The following is a 15,315-nucleotide window of genomic DNA, read 5'->3' as shown; positions in this document are numbered from 1 at the left end:
GAAAATAAGGTGGGATAGGATTGGGAAATACACCAACCTCTGGTACCCGAATGACACACACATACACCCAACAGCGACTAGACAGGCAGTGAGGCGCGGGTGAGACTGCCCCACACGCTTTTGGTCATGCCTCACGGGGCGCCTCTCAGAGGTCTGTAAATACATAGTGCCTTTCATTCTTTTCTCCACGTTCACCTGTTTCACACCATACCCAGATCTTAAAGGGCATATTCTGAAATCAGAAAGCCAGCCACACTTCCCTTCAAAGAATCTAACATTTGCTAGATTTTTTTTGTTTTGTTTTGCAAATGGCAGACTCCTCCCTCTCCTATTTTGAAATTATTCTGTTCCTGCTTTCCTTACCGTATTCATTCTTGTTTGTTCATATGGCTACAAATAATTTCAGTGGGCAGATGTTTCTCCTAGATGCAAAACTGGTTAAATTTAGTTAAAGATTTTTAAAAGGTTGTAAACTCCCTTTAATCTCCATTGTTTATAGCTCTGGATACCAGTCCTACAGCTTTGGTAGCCAGGAAAAAAAAACTTAATTATTAAGGAAAGCAATGTGTAAATACTGACCAAACTCTTCATGTCTCCTCTTTGTTATTGTCTGGGAGCTTGGTGAATAGCTGTGTGCACTCATATATTCTCCAGATTTCTACAGTTTACACTTGTTTACTGTACATCGGGGAGTTCAGAATGACCGTATGTAAATTCTTGAAAATATTCCAAGCAAATATTCCCCATTCCTCGGTTTTCCAAGGAAATGACATATTTTTAAACAGAGTAATCAATGAGAAAATGAAGACCGGGAGTAACCCTTCCACCACCATCCTCCTTGTTCTTCTGGAGCAGAAGAGCCACACAGCTCCACCCACCCCCGTGGCTCTCCAATTGGTTCTAGAAATGCTCCTCCCTGCTCAGCAGCAGAAGCTACCCTTTGCATCTGGAGAAAACTGGAGGCGGGTCATGTATGTTGGGCTTTCGGGAGCTTCGTCTGGTCATTGTGTGACATCACACCCCTGAAATCGCTGTTCCACAGCATAGGGTTAGCTCCACTGGGGGAGGGGGAGGGGAAAAGGTCGCCAGTTTTATTTCTCACACTGAGAAGTCCAAAAGAGCAGGCTCTCTGGGAGGAAGTGGAAAAGAATGTCAAATACATGGGTGCCCGCTTTTAAAGAAAAACAACAGGGCGAGGAGAGGAAATGGGTACAAATGGGGCATCTTCCATTCTTAGACCAGACCTGAGCTGTTTATGCTGCAGTATTTAATGATTAGAAGTATTCAATGGGTGATGGTCCCTGAGTTCAAAGTCATCCTGTCTCTCTGTAAGCGCTTGACTATATGGTTCTAGGAGAGAGTATACAGAGAGCCACCAGGTTGACTCGTATACACCCAGAACTGGTGAGCACCTGAGAGTGCTGGCCGTGACCACTTCTGAAATATTAGTGACAAGATGGGGCACAGAAATGTCTTCTTATCCAGTGAACTCCGGCTGCCAGTATCAGGGGTTCCAAGAGGAAGGACCCGAATGTGCAGCTTTTCCATACTGTGTAGCGAGGCTCTGCCGGAATGTGGGGATGATCCGTGGGCAGGGGTCTAGTGCTTTGGGATGAAGCCTGTCACTGGAGCAGTGCTGGAACTGAATTGAGGCAAGTAAAATGTTTGATGCACAACCTTGCAAAAGGGAGCCACTCCCTCAATCCTGGAAGCGCAGTGTTTCCAAGATCTTCTAGCCCAAGTGGCAGAAGGGTTATCTTGCATCGTTAGAAAGCAATATTACGAACTGGGAGTTTTTCTTGTTGCTCCAAGAAAGCTGAGTTAATTATCCAATTAAAACCAAGAGTTTATTTTTGGCAATCTTTTGCCATGAACCTAATGTCACAACATCACAGTGGCCTGATGCCTTTAAATGATTGCCTTAGTGACACAGTGTGAAAAACTAAAGCTACCATACCTAGTGAGGGCCCGTGGTGACAGGAGAAAAGGAACCAAAGAAGGTACAAGCTAGAGACTCCCCCAGTGCCCGAATTTCCAAAGTTTATACAGTATACTTCTATAGAAGTATTTTTCTTCTATAGAAAAATCCCACTGACACCAAGGGAGCAGGCCAACTGGAGTCCCAGATGTGGGCAGGGACTGAAGCTGACATTGTAGGGGCAGATCTGGGGGTGGTAGCCATTCTTCCCAGTTCCCCAGCACAAAGAGAAAGAGAGAGGTGGCCAAGGGATGGAAAACAGGAGACATTTGACCCACTATTTATTAGCAAGCAAAACCATTGCTCAGAAGGGCCTTGGAACAAGGTGCCATGACCAGGTTTAATGACTGAGTCCCTTGTCACACGGAAAGTGGCTGCCTATGCATCGTGATTCAGTCACTCACACCTCCTTTCACGCAGACAAGCCTTAGGGAAAGGCAGAGGAGGTGTCTAAGGAGCCCAAATACACGCCAGTGCCCAACACTTAGCTCATGTATACATGCACGTCCACGCCAGCACCCTCCCCTCTCCAGACTCCCGAGTTCAGAGATCCTGCCAAAGGGATGGAGGCTGTTCGCTTCCCTGCACCATGTCCTGCATGGCATGTTGTCTCCTTCAGCTGACATGTTCGTGCATCTCATACGTGGATGGATGCTAAGGAGGCACATTTATGTGTGTGTGAATTATTTTAGGTGACTCAAAAGGCATAAAGGCAATTTCTTCAGACAAGGAGATAAAGCAGCTTGAAAAGGTAAACAGGTCGGGATGGACCGTGTTTAATGTGGCCAATCAGATGGCAGTTTACATAAAGAGCAAGTGGTACTCTTTGAATAGTGTTGATCTGAGAAAAAAGGAAGAACGAACTCAGAACTGAGAATGCATGACCAGCAGTAGGGTGGGAACAATATGTTTAAACGTTTTAGAAGTGTATTTTTTTTCTTTCTCTCTCTCTCTCTCTCTCTCTCTCTCTCTCTCTCTCTCTCTCTCTCCTTCTCTTCCTTCCTCTTTTCTTCCCTCCCTCCCTCCCTCCCTCCCTCCCTCCCTTCTTTTTGTCCTTTTTCTTTTTTCTTTTCCAACACAGGGTTTCTCTGTGTATCCCTGGCTGTCTTGGAACTAGCTCTGTAGACCAGGCTGACCTCTGATTCACAGAGATAAACCTGCCTCTGCTGGGATTAAAGGCATGGGCCACCACCACCTGACTAGAAATGTATTTTTATGTGTAAAGATATTTTGCCTGCGTGTGTGTGTGTTTGCACCACACATGTGCAAGTGCTCATGGATCCCAGAAAACAGCATCAGATTCCCGTGGAACTAGAGTTGTAGGTGGTTGTGAGCTGCCATGTGGGTGCTGGGAACTGGACCCTGGTCCTCTGGAAGAACAGCCAGTGCTCTTGACCGTGGAGTCATGGCTCCAACCCCAACACAGAATAAACTGAAGGCTCACTTAGAAAATGCTATTTAAGATGTTTGGAGCAAAAGCAAACTACACAACAAACCTTGGGATTAATACCTAGGCTTTAAAATAGTCCCTGAGTGTGCACCTAATTACTCAAGAGTTCCCTAAGTGCACAGCCCTGCAGGAGAAGGCAAGCCCCAGAACTGAACAACATGCCCTGCTTCCCCGAGTCAGGGCTGTGACAAATCCAATCTTGGCCGTCCCCACTGTTGTTCCATCGCTGTCCCTTCAAACCTCCAATGACAAGCTGTGTTTTGCTTTAAGTAAAGCAGAAAGCAAAGAGGTGTTTGCTGGCATTTAAAGAATCAAAAGTGAAAACACACTTAGAAGATCATTTGATAAGAGTCGCCCCTAACGTCCAAAGACACAATTCAAAAGTCCCTGTCTTCCCTTCACGCTGCTCATTTCCCCAGCCAAGGACTGTCTTGACTATGAATGGATCTAGCATGTATCTGTAAGGCTAGCTGCCTGTTCTCCGAGTATTTCTGAAATGTTACAGTCTTACACTTGAGACAACCCACAGTAACAAACTAGCTAGAAGCGAAGCAGCTAAGCTGCAGTCAGGGATAGAAGGGCAGCCCGGTATTTTTATCCTTCCTTCCCTGCTTTACAAATTCAGTAAGGGACTGGAACCAGATCATTTTCTGACGGAATCTATATGCGCATGCTTTCACAGTCGTGCAAAGTGGGTGTTGTGTGAGCAAGAATGATCAGGTTTAAGTTTCCCTGCACAGTTCTACATGCCATCAGCAAGCCCTTTTGATATTTTAAACCTATATTTAGAGTAATTTCAAGATATTTGGAGCACATGTGGTTAAATGTAAAACTTTGTCGTTACGATTTGTTAGATGCTTATAGTTTAAATATTTATAAGCCATTTTTAAGTGCTTGATCCAAAGCCATCATCTCCCATAGAACACTGTAATTGCCTGCTATCCAAGTACCATTATGGAAGATTTGGGAAAAGTCATTGCACGCGGGCACATTCTTCCTGCTTTTCTGGGTTTAATTCAAATGCCATTTTTAGTGGATTCGGCTTTTTTTTTTAAGTGTTAAAACTCCTTAACAGGATTGGTTGTCTGCTATTAAAAAAGATAATCTCTCAGTACTCAAAAGGTAAACTCTTCTAACCTGAACCAAGTTGAGTTCACTTCTCCTGAGCACGGTTGGTGAAGGTTCCCTTAGATTGTCACGTCTCAGTCTGTGTCCAGCTGAATTTGAAGCAACAGACTCTTCCTCTAAAAAAAAGTTTCAGGAGCAACTTGTTGGTGGATAGAATGGATCCTTGACTTTTGCCTCCAGTCCTGTTGGAAGGTAAGAGGTAGCAGTCTTTGTCGGTGGGAGCCTGTTTGTGCAGTTAGGGGAAAGAGGAAGGGGAGAAAGCCTTCCAAACTCACAATCCACTTAAGCTTTAGAGGTCATAAATCGCAGACGATCACATGCCTCTGGGGCTCACACTCTTTTATGGCTAGCAAAATACTACCTTCTGGTAAGGATGGAGGGGAAAGAAGGCTTAAGAAGGCTCATAAACCTGCCGGGACATCTATTAGCGCTTACCAAACAGGGTTTTCATGAGCTAAGTGTAAATGAGTCAGAAACATATAGATAGAATTTCTTTTAAAATACACATGGGTTTAAAAATTAAAGCCAAAGTGCTTGGCAAAATAAGACTTGGTTTTAGCCAAACCCCAAATGTTTGAAAAAAAAAATAGTTCTAGAGTTTGCCAAACCAAAAATATACCCAGGTCCCTCTATTTCTCCCATTTGATATGATGACATCATAAACATGGGACTTAATGGCTATTTTCATATCCTCCAAGGTTTGAGCAATGTGAATCTCAAATACTGATTGAAAAATCTATGAAAGATTTGAGTAAAAGAGCATTATAGCCTCTCACATGAAGACCAGGGCTACTGGTCCTGGTTCTGAAAGCAGTTCCTGCACACCAGTGGACTCCCTGTGTTCCTACGTCTCGGCTCTGTGTGTTTGCGTACACATGCATGCTGTCTCTTGTACAGAAATAATAACTTTTTGTTTTGTTTTTCAAGATAGGATCTCATGGAGTCCAGGCTAGCCTCGAACTCTCCATGTAGCTGAGAGTGACTTTAAACTTCTGACACTGGGGCTTTTCCCCCCATGTGCTGGAATTATGGAAGTATAACAGCATGCCCAGCGTATACGGTGTTAGGCAGCAAATTCAAGCCTTCGTGCATGATAGACAAGCACTCACCAAATGAGCAACATCCCCAGCCCCCAGAAGTAAAGACTTTAAAAATCCTTTATTTGGTATTTATAAATCCTTAATTTGTACTTAATTTATATAATACAATCCATAAAGCACATTACTGCTGTATCCAAAAAGAGGGAGGGAGGCAGTTCTTTTTGCTTATTCGTTGTTCAGAGATAATCTTCATTTCCCCAGAAGACAAAACACCCTTTCCCCACTAGCAGTGTTGAATGCTTTCTTATTATGGTTATTCTATCAATAAAGCATGGTGGGGGGGAATAGAGAGAAAATTAAATAAAAATTGGGAAGATAGGGGGTTCTTATTTGGGGAGAGTTAGGAGGCAAGAAATAGCCAAGGTCACTTTTAGAAGCACCATGGAGATAAGCCAATACAATAAGCAAACGGGGTGCGGGGTTCATGGAAGAATAGTCTGGGGACAAGTTCCTCCTGTTGCTCTGGCTTCCTGCTTGGGGACAGACAGAGTGGGCAAAATCGAGCAACTCAATTTCAAGGGTCTCTTGAGGGCACTGTTTAAAGCGTACGAATTCAGTTGGCTTCTCAACCAAGGAAAGGACAGAGGCCAGTGGGCCAGGCTGGAAGCATGAGGGAGGCAGCCAGATGTCAAGGCACAGGTACCTGGAGGCTGGACCTCCGAGGGTAGAGGAGACGGGGCACAGGAGGTGGGGGAGTTGGTTCTGGATGTGGTAGTGATTGTAATCACTGTGATCTGGAGCAGAGGAGTGATGATGAGATCTGTGCTTGAGGGAAATTACTTTAGTAACTGTTCGTAGACAGAAAGGGAGCAACAGGCCCCACAGATATTGGAATCCTGATGACAGACTAATTACCAGCCATAGGTGTTAGCGCTAGAGGGTGAGAGAGTCTGCGCCTTGTATGTAAAACCTGTCAAAGCAGGGCGGTGAAGAACCATCTTTGTCCCGGGAAGGCCCAGAGTGACTTCAAGGCTGAGGGTAGATGGCAATCTCACAGCCAACGGGAATTCTGTGGTCAATAAAGGGTATACTGGTGGGCTTTAGGGTGTCACGGAAACAGGAGTTCTACATCCCACCCGGCCCCAGCAACAATGAGCTAACTCATTGGGTAAGGATGGGTAAGAAAAGACGGGGTATATTGTCTGGCAGTCTTGATTTGTTTGGGGAAGTTAAATCAGGGGCTTTGCAGAAGTCAGGGGTGCTTTAGACATCAGCTTCCCCTGAGTGGGCCAGGATGTCTGCAGGGACCCCAGTGATGCCCAGCCTCCCATCCTTGGTCTGAACAGCAGTAGGGTTCCAGTGAAGGGCAGGGTGGAGCTGTTAACTCTCAGACACCTACAGACAATTTTCTGGGAAACTGTGTCAAAGGAGTTTGGCATCTGTGAGGGATGCTCTTTTGTCTGTTTTCCCCACATGGGCTGTAGAACTGAGGCCTCTCCATGTAGTAAAAGCAGATTCCTGGTAGAGAAGGGAGGTGAAAACGTGGATTTGTGGCTTGAACTTGGGGTTCAAGCCTCGGAGGATCTGTTTAGTGGAAGAAGGAGTGAGTTCAGCTCTGTGAGCGCCCTAGTGTGTCAGGACAAGATTCTAGTGAGGGGCAGGTAAGGGAACATGGAAAGCATTGGTGCCCAACTAGCAAAATCAGTAATAGTAAGTACATGTAATTACATGTAATTCTCTGTAAACAGTAAATAGTGCTGGGAGTTGGCTCCAGAGACTCCATGCAGAGCCTTTGGATATGTCATGGGTATAAAAATGAAGCAGCGACCCCAAACTCAGAGAACCAGCAAGCTCCCGCTCAGAGCACACGCTTCTTATAAAACGTGCCCCAAGGCTCTGCCGTCCAGAACGTCTGTCATTGTGTGTGTTCTGGAAAACAGGTATGTCTATGCTGTTCAGCTCAGATGTTAGAGAAGGCAAAGCAGACGTTCCCATCAGAGTTCTTGTGCCCCATGAAGAACAGGCTAAGACAGGAAGTGACTGCCCAAGGTCATTCAGAACCAGAGTCCTTCTCATGCCCCCTGGAGAACAGGCTGAGACAGGAAGCGACTGCCCAAGGTCATTCAGAACCAGAGTCCTTCTCATGCCCCCTGGAGAACAGGCTGAGACAGGAAGCGACTGCCCAAGGTCATTCAGAACCAGAGTCCTCATCTGCCTCTCTTTCCGTCCAGGACACCCAATCTGATCAAAGCTGCTAATGTTACAGACCCTGGGCCCAGGACCAGGGTCACATTTTGCCACCCCCACCCCCTGCATGGCAGGCTCACACTGAGCAGGGAGAAATTAGGCATAAATGTACATCTGGGCTGAAGGATCGCAAGCCTAAGGAAAAGCAGCCATTAACCACATGCCACGACCTCGCAGGGTGGAGGGGGAATCAGATTTCTTGCTCATACTTTTTATAGTGCTGTTCTCACTAATCTGAAGCCTTGTCCCTCTCTGCTACTGGTCGTAAAGAATGAAGTTGAGGGAAATTACTCTTCTAAACCTTATCTAAGGTCTTAAAACTTGCCCCGAGTCCGGCAGCCATGCATAGCTACTTTTTTCCTTCAGGGTCCCTTATTTGTCTCCTAAAATGCCTGTGTTCAGACAGCAGCTCAACCTTGACACAACCAGCGTCTGCTTTTTTTTTTTTTTTTTCCCAAGGCAGAATTTTGGCAAGGGCTTTTCAAGATCCTGTGGTAAAGGAGTTAAATCAGAGAAGTTACCCAGTCCATCTAGGATCTAGCACATGCAGCAGGGACAGAGGGACACAGAGAGTGTAGAAAGCAGAGCTGTAGACTGGCCAAAGAAAGTATATTGGCCGGTTATGGGCTTTGGATGGGACCTGAATGAAAACACACTTTTTTCTTATCAGAGGTCTAGTTTGCCAAAATGAAGGAGCTAAATGGTACATATTTCTGGGAGGTGCCTTCCATCTTAGACATGACCTGCCTCCTCAGTGGTCAAGGTAAAAAAGCAGAGATGAGCGTGGACCAAATCTGAGTCCAGCCTGGGCTACATGAGACTTTCTGAAAAACAAAAATTATAGATAGATAGGCAGACAGACAGATGGTAGGTAGGTAGGTAGATAGATAGATAATGATAGATAGATAATGATAGATAGATGATAGATAGATAGATAGATAGATAGATAGATAGATAGATAGATAGATGCAGAATTCTTGGTTTAAAAAGAAAATATACATGAGTAATAGTTTATCAGAGCCACAGGGTGAGTGATGAGGTTGAAATCCGGAAGCCAGTGTGGGGCTAAGCTGGTTTACCCCAACCCCTCTAGGGCATTCATTCAATGAGATATAAGAAAAGAGATAACATCATTTCAAAGATTAAAAATGTGCAACCTGGTAAAAGCCATTTCAAAATTCATATGACAGTGGTTGACATGGGAGGTGGGGAAGCCTTTTGGCAAAGCCTGGCCAAGCTGTATGGCCCTGGCTGCGATAGGTGGGTAAGGGACCCCGATCTGGCATCAAATTCAGAGTTTATCAGCTGCTGCAGGCGGCTCTGTTCATTGACCACAGGGCTCTACCCTTGTGCGTGTCCCAGAATAGCTGCTGCTACCTGAGAGCAGTCTGTCCTCAGGGACTCGTTATTGTCCCAGATAAACAGCGAAGCCTCTGCCAGCACGTAATGGCTGTATTTAACTCTGATAAGTGATGGGCAGCCGTGCTCAAGTGAGTGGATTTCTACTAGGGCCAGGATACTTGGGCGAAGGCAAGCCAGCTTGGCAGCGGGCATTTCTTGCTTATCATAGGGTCGATGCCATGGGGTTTTAGACACCAGAGAACAAATATGACAGACAAGAGGGGCCTTGCCTTTTATAAATAAGCCAGACAGGGCAGGCCTACTAGATTTTGATTATGCAAATTACAAAGATATTTAAGAAATGAAACAAAAATAAAAAGTTGGAAACTAGTCTAGATTAAAAGAGGCATGCTTCCAGGCAAAGATGACATCTCGCATGACATAAAGGCTACCCTGGAACTGTTGGATTTGAAGTGAGACCATTCTTTTTTTCCTCAGGGCCACTGCGAGTGGTAGTCTAGAATTTTCCAAAATGCAACAGCCTCCTGCATCTTAAGCTGTAAATCAGAGAGGTACAAGTGGGAATGGTCGTGTTTTGAGAGTATTCAAATTAGAAAAATTATACCAGCATAAGGCTCAGTTTTGCTCTTAGTCCTTTGAAAAAAATTTTCTGTGGCAAAGGAAGATGGGTAATTAAATTACGCTTTTAGTAAGGCTTCCGCTGTGAACTTGCCAGGTGGACAGAGTATCTCTCAGCCCTTTTGGTGTGCGGTTGTCATCCTGTGAGAGGCTGCTATACTCTTCTGGGTAGAAGGGGAAGGCATGTCTGGAATTTGAGGACAGGTGATCATCCATATCCCATAGAAGCCAAGCATGGTAGTTCTAGGATTTGTATATGGGAAATAGACAGTACAAGACGTGTGTGTGTGTGTGTGTGTGTGTGTGTGTGTGTGTGTTATTCCAGGAAACATGGATGATATCCTGCCTTTAGACGAACCCATTCAGAGAAAACACAAACTGTAAGGTTCAAGTGTGGACACTTTCCCAGAATCCTTTGCATTCAGAGGCACTCCAGAAATCTCTACCACAAGAGTGTGTTTGCACATGCTCACACGTGTATGTGGGTACTCATTGCCACTTAGGGCAAAAGAAACAAACTCTGGACTTGAAGACCCAGAAAGGGCACCTCGCTTATGTTGTGACAACAGATAATTATCCAGTTGCTTAAGCTGCAAGACTATATATTTGGTACTGAGCTTTGTCGAAGGTGCCCTGATCGGCCCGAGGGAGATAAGAGATGTGGTAGGAAGTTCCTCTCCAGCTTCCCTCAGTAAGCTGTGGCGAAGGGCCAGTGAGAAACATGTCCAGGAACACACAGACAGCTAGGATGGGGACTTGTGAGGGCTTGCCTCTCCTGTTTCTTGTCCTTTCCACTCTGTGCAGATGATGACATTTAGACACTGGGGACAGTTTTTCCATGGGAGTCCTCTGTGTGGCCAAGGTCCTTAGCTTTCTGACATGGCCACTTTCTAAATTTCCAAGACTGTTTCTCCCCTGCTCCCGAGGTCTCCATAAGATACCCCCCAATGAGAACCAGGAAGGTGAAGCCCAAACACGCTCGTGTGTCACTAGCCCATTGCCTGTGTCACCAACAAGGGGGCTGCCTTGACCCAATGGAAGAGGCTGACTTTAGTACCAACACCCACCTCAAAAGTTGGCATCAGAAAGAGACTGCCAGCCTCTGGCCTTTGGGGATGTCCCAGGTGCACATGGGTGCCGAGAGAGAGGAAGGGCACATATGGTCTCCTGCACACTCTCTTAAAATAAGCCCCATGGAAGTAGGCTTGCAAAGCAGCAGGCCTGGGTCTGCAAAAAATAGAACACCATGCAGCTGCACCCTTTAGAACTTGGGGGGAAAACACATATTATTTACCAGACAATAATAGATACCAGAGAATAATAATGATTATTATAGTGTTTGGGATGGCAAACGCTGTACTTAAGGTTCCAGAATGGCTCTCATTATAAGCCCGATTTCCCAGTCTCTTATGAAAGCCTAGACATTTTCCCCACATAGGCTGGTGCTGGGCATATTTGGTCCTTGTCCAATGGTGATTTGAATACAAAGACACTTATTTGAGAGATATTCCTCACCCCCCACACACTTTGGGTTGTGATTGCATTAAAGAAAAACACTATATACATCATAGAACGAACAGTTGAAACAATTAAAAATGGTGGTGTCTCCCAGTCACTAGAAGGAAATGCTAAAACCCCTCGGTTTTTCTTTTCCCTTTAAAAGAAAGAATTTGGACACTCCCCCGCCCCCAATCCTGCTTCCCAACTCCAAGATGTGGCCACTCTTGGTCCCAGGCCCAAAGGTGGGGATATTTCCCCTCCTCCTCAGCAGCCTGGGGGCTGTGCTTGACAAAGCAAAAGATGTGTCCCCAGAGGAAGTGGTCCTGTGTCTCTAATCTGCTTTCCATTGCTCAGCTCTTCTGCATTCTCCTATGGCTTCTGATGTGCCCCCTCTATCTTGATGGTTTTGTTCTGGGGTCTCCTCCTCCAAACAGAAAGGAGGGGTGGAGGAGGTGAACTCTGCATTCATAGATAAATACCCCCATATCCAAAGCTGCCTGTGCCGAATGAAAAGACTTCCATGGCCTGGTAATTCCACCCCCGTTGCATATTTGTGGCCTTTTGCATTTTCACTTTGGTTATTTAATATACATATTAAATGCACACGGCTCTGGTGATTTAATATGATTTGGGGAACTCAGGCATTTCCTGCCGTGCACACTGAGAATTTCAAACCTTGTTTTTGGCTGATGATTATTATCATTGCTATTAACACCAGGATTTGGACAGCAGGGTTCAAAGCGGGGCTGCTGCTGAGTCTTCCCAGCAGGCAGCTGACCTCCCGCTCTCAAGCTACAACCCTGGTTCGGAACACCCTGAGTGGATCTCTGGGGCTCTGCAGCCTCCATTTCTCCTTCTATAAAGTGGAATTGTCATGTTTTATCTCTGGGGGCTCCCTTTGACTCCTAAATTGTATCACCTGTGTGAAATTATTGGCTCATTATTCTGAGAGTAATCTCAGTGGTTGTAAAGATGTTTGTGTGTCTTGCGTTAGTCACCACTTCACATTTGCCAAATTTTAGCCTTTCGTGTTTCTGACAACCACATTTATTGGCAGAGGGACTCTCTTTGGGGACATAGTGGAAGACAGCTGCTTAACTCATCCATTTAACAAGACATGTGGAACACCGATGACCACCCAGCCAACTAATGAAGAGGAAAGAGGTGGACAGGCCGGGGCCCTCGGGGGTGTCACAGCTTTCAGGGAAGGCTTCTAAATGGCTGTTTCCCAAAGGCCCTGATTCAGATGAAGGGCCTGGCAGCAAGCAACAGAAGGCCATAAGGAAGCAGAGGAGTGTGTGGTGAACGTGGGGTTGGAATTCCCCAGAACTAGTTTGAAAGTTCGGTTTGGGCTCTCTGGCCATCTTGGCCAGGCATGTGGGACTTGGTGTCTGCGCATCTGGTGCTCCCGTGTTGCTTGGATGTGAGGAGCGCTGGTGGCTTACCTTTGACAGGTCAGACCCACAGATGGGTAAGCTATTTCCTCCAGCTTAGTTACCTCCATAGGAAATTCTGAAGCGAGGGTTATGTGAATGCGTGCATGCATGTGTGCGTGTATGAATGCATGTGTGCGTGTGTGTTTTCTATCAGTAAACTTTTATTTACTAATATGGACTCCTTGAGACCTCAGTCCTCAAACACCAGAGTTAATATGTAAAGGGTAGCAATGATGTTTGCAGATCTGGGGCCTCTCTATGACTTTGCCCGGTTTTTGGAGTGACCCTACGGGACTCCACAGACCTCCTGCTGGTTAATCATGTCATTTGGAGGCTGCTTGCAAAGGATGCTGTGGTCTTCGGGGATGGGCGTGGTCCATCATGCTCAGTATGGTTTTCCAAAGAGGGCTCGAGTTTCAGCTGCTCACACAAAGCTGGCAGGGCTGATCCCGAGCAGACTGAATGAAACTCTCTGAAATCATGAGGCTGAGACTCCGCTTTGGGGGAACTGGGGCTGGGAGCTGCAGCTCTCTCCTGGCTGGTTCTCTGCAGCGAGTCAGGGTGGGAGGAGGCGGGTGGGTGGGGAGAGATTTGGTCCAGTGCGTTCTCATGGCTCCTTCTCATCTTTTCCCAGGAACACTCGCTCCCAGGGTACCTTGCATGGAGAGAGGGCGTGGAGCAAATCATGTCATGCCATCCAATGACACCAGCTGGTCAGCTCACCACCCCCCTCTGGCTAAAGTTCAAGCAAATAACACAGCTTCCTGTCATTAAACATCGTGGAGGAAGCAGCCCTCCCTGGTGGCCTCTAGGCCAGAGAAGCCAGCCGTCTTGGACCCACGGAGCTCAGGGCCCAGCATTCCTGCTCCCTCCTTCTCTGCTTCTCCCCAGAGGAACTTAGGGATTTCGCTGGTTGAAAATAAACAAAAACAACCACCAACACGCCACAAGGACCAATGTAGGTATTCTCCTCACCCCATCTTCAAGGCTGTACGGCTGAGGCCGGAAGATGTTAGGGACTGGAAAACAAGAGTCTTTTTTAAATCTTTTTAAGAACTGCTGTGGTTTGCTGCTACGATGAGAATTGTGATTTGCTTTTATGGTTTAGGAACAGAACTGTTCACGTTTTTTGGTGAGGAGAAGGGATGGTGCTGGAGTCCCAAAGCTTCAGATTCATCTGCCCCAGCCCACGATGCACTTTTAAATGAAGAGGTAGAATATTTTATTGGCTAATATACTTTTCATGTTATTTTTTACAAAGGTCACCTTTATCCTTTTTGATGCCATATTTTCAGTGTTACACTTTTATGGCTTTTAATTTTCGATCCGCCAGATGTAAGAAGCAGCATGGATAGTTTATACTGTGGTTTTACAGAGACCGAATGCCAAGAGAACTCGGTAAATGTTTCTTCTTCTCAGCTTTCTCTTGAAATGCCCCTAAATAGCCTCCCATTTGGGAACAGAGAGTGAGTGTCGAACTGAAGACCAAAATGCCCTCAAGGTGTAATATAATCTGGGGGGGGGGGATATTTGCTGGGCGTCAGGAGAGACGCGGATGAAATTTCAGCCCTGATGGTTTTCGGAGATCCAGGAAGTCAGTGAGACAATCTCTCCATACGCAGAGCCCTTTCGTGATAATTAGAATGGTATGGGCGAACCAATGAAAACAAGAGGAAAGTGAGAAAGATCGCCCAGGATTCTGTTTCACTGTTTGCTTTCTCCTGTCATGCTTAAGAGAAATGTGCAATTCGATCCTCAATCAGCGGGTGGAGGATAACAGGGTAGATTTACTTGTGTGCACTTGTACAGTTGTAGCTGCGAGTCCAGAGTCCTCTAGAACATGTGTGCTGGCACTGAGTCGGTGAGACAGTCGTGGAGTGCCCCAGTCTGACGAGAAAAAAGAAAAGAAAAAAAAATTTCAAAAAAAAAAAAGAGAAGAAAACCTTTAAAAAAAATCAAATCAAATCACCTTGTGATTCAGTGTATCTGTTTACTAACTCAAATAAAAGCAATTTTTCCCTCCGGAGGGGTCCGGGTGCCCCATCCCTCCAGGCCGCGGAGCCTCAGCAGGAGGAGGGCTGGCGTCACTGGTTGCAGCGCTGGGGCGGCGGACGCGTGTATATACTGTATTTCTATGCCCTCCTGTGTACAGTCGAGTCAGGCTACTGTCTTACAGGTGCTCCTAATTTATTAGAGCCGTGAGAGCTCGGGGGACACACCTGGCGAGCAAGCTCGCTTTTTAAACATGGAATTGGGGGTGGGGAGGGGTGGGGGACAGGGAGGCGGGAGGGAGGTAGCGCTCTCAAACCCAGGGAGAGATTTATAAAAGGGAACGGAAAAACTTCCAACAGCAAATTAAAGCAGCCAACATCCCACCACCAAACCCACCTGTGAGGAGGCCGCAGCCCCTCTGGGTGCTCCTTTTCCTGCGGTGTCAGATTCGTCAGACGAAATAAATCTCTGAGAAACGATGACGCACTTCCATGTGCTTATTTGCCTTCTCTCATTATTATGATCATTGTTGGTGTTTGCCTCGCCACAGAAAGTATTTCTTCT

At 46.1% G+C, this 15,315-nt stretch overlaps 1 protein-coding gene across 2 annotated transcripts in view; it reads left to right on the top strand.

Moving 5' to 3' along the window:
- The window catches only part of Sobp (sine oculis binding protein homolog), a 168,928-nt gene extending 153,919 nt beyond the window's left edge, over positions 1–15,009 (top strand). For both annotated transcript variants that reach the window (XM_057762050.1, XM_057762049.1), the window contains one exon: positions 13,394–15,009. The gene's annotated coding sequence lies outside the window, so the exon portion shown is untranslated. The remainder of the gene's footprint in view (positions 1–13,393) is intronic.
- Positions 15,010–15,315: the final 306 nt, after the last annotated feature.

Source organism: Chionomys nivalis, chromosome 2 (genome assembly GCF_950005125.1).
Source record: "Chionomys nivalis chromosome 2, mChiNiv1.1, whole genome shotgun sequence".
Classification (NCBI taxonomy): Eukaryota; Metazoa; Chordata; class Mammalia; order Rodentia; family Cricetidae; genus Chionomys; species Chionomys nivalis.
This window is presented reverse-complemented; position numbering and strand designations above follow the sequence as displayed.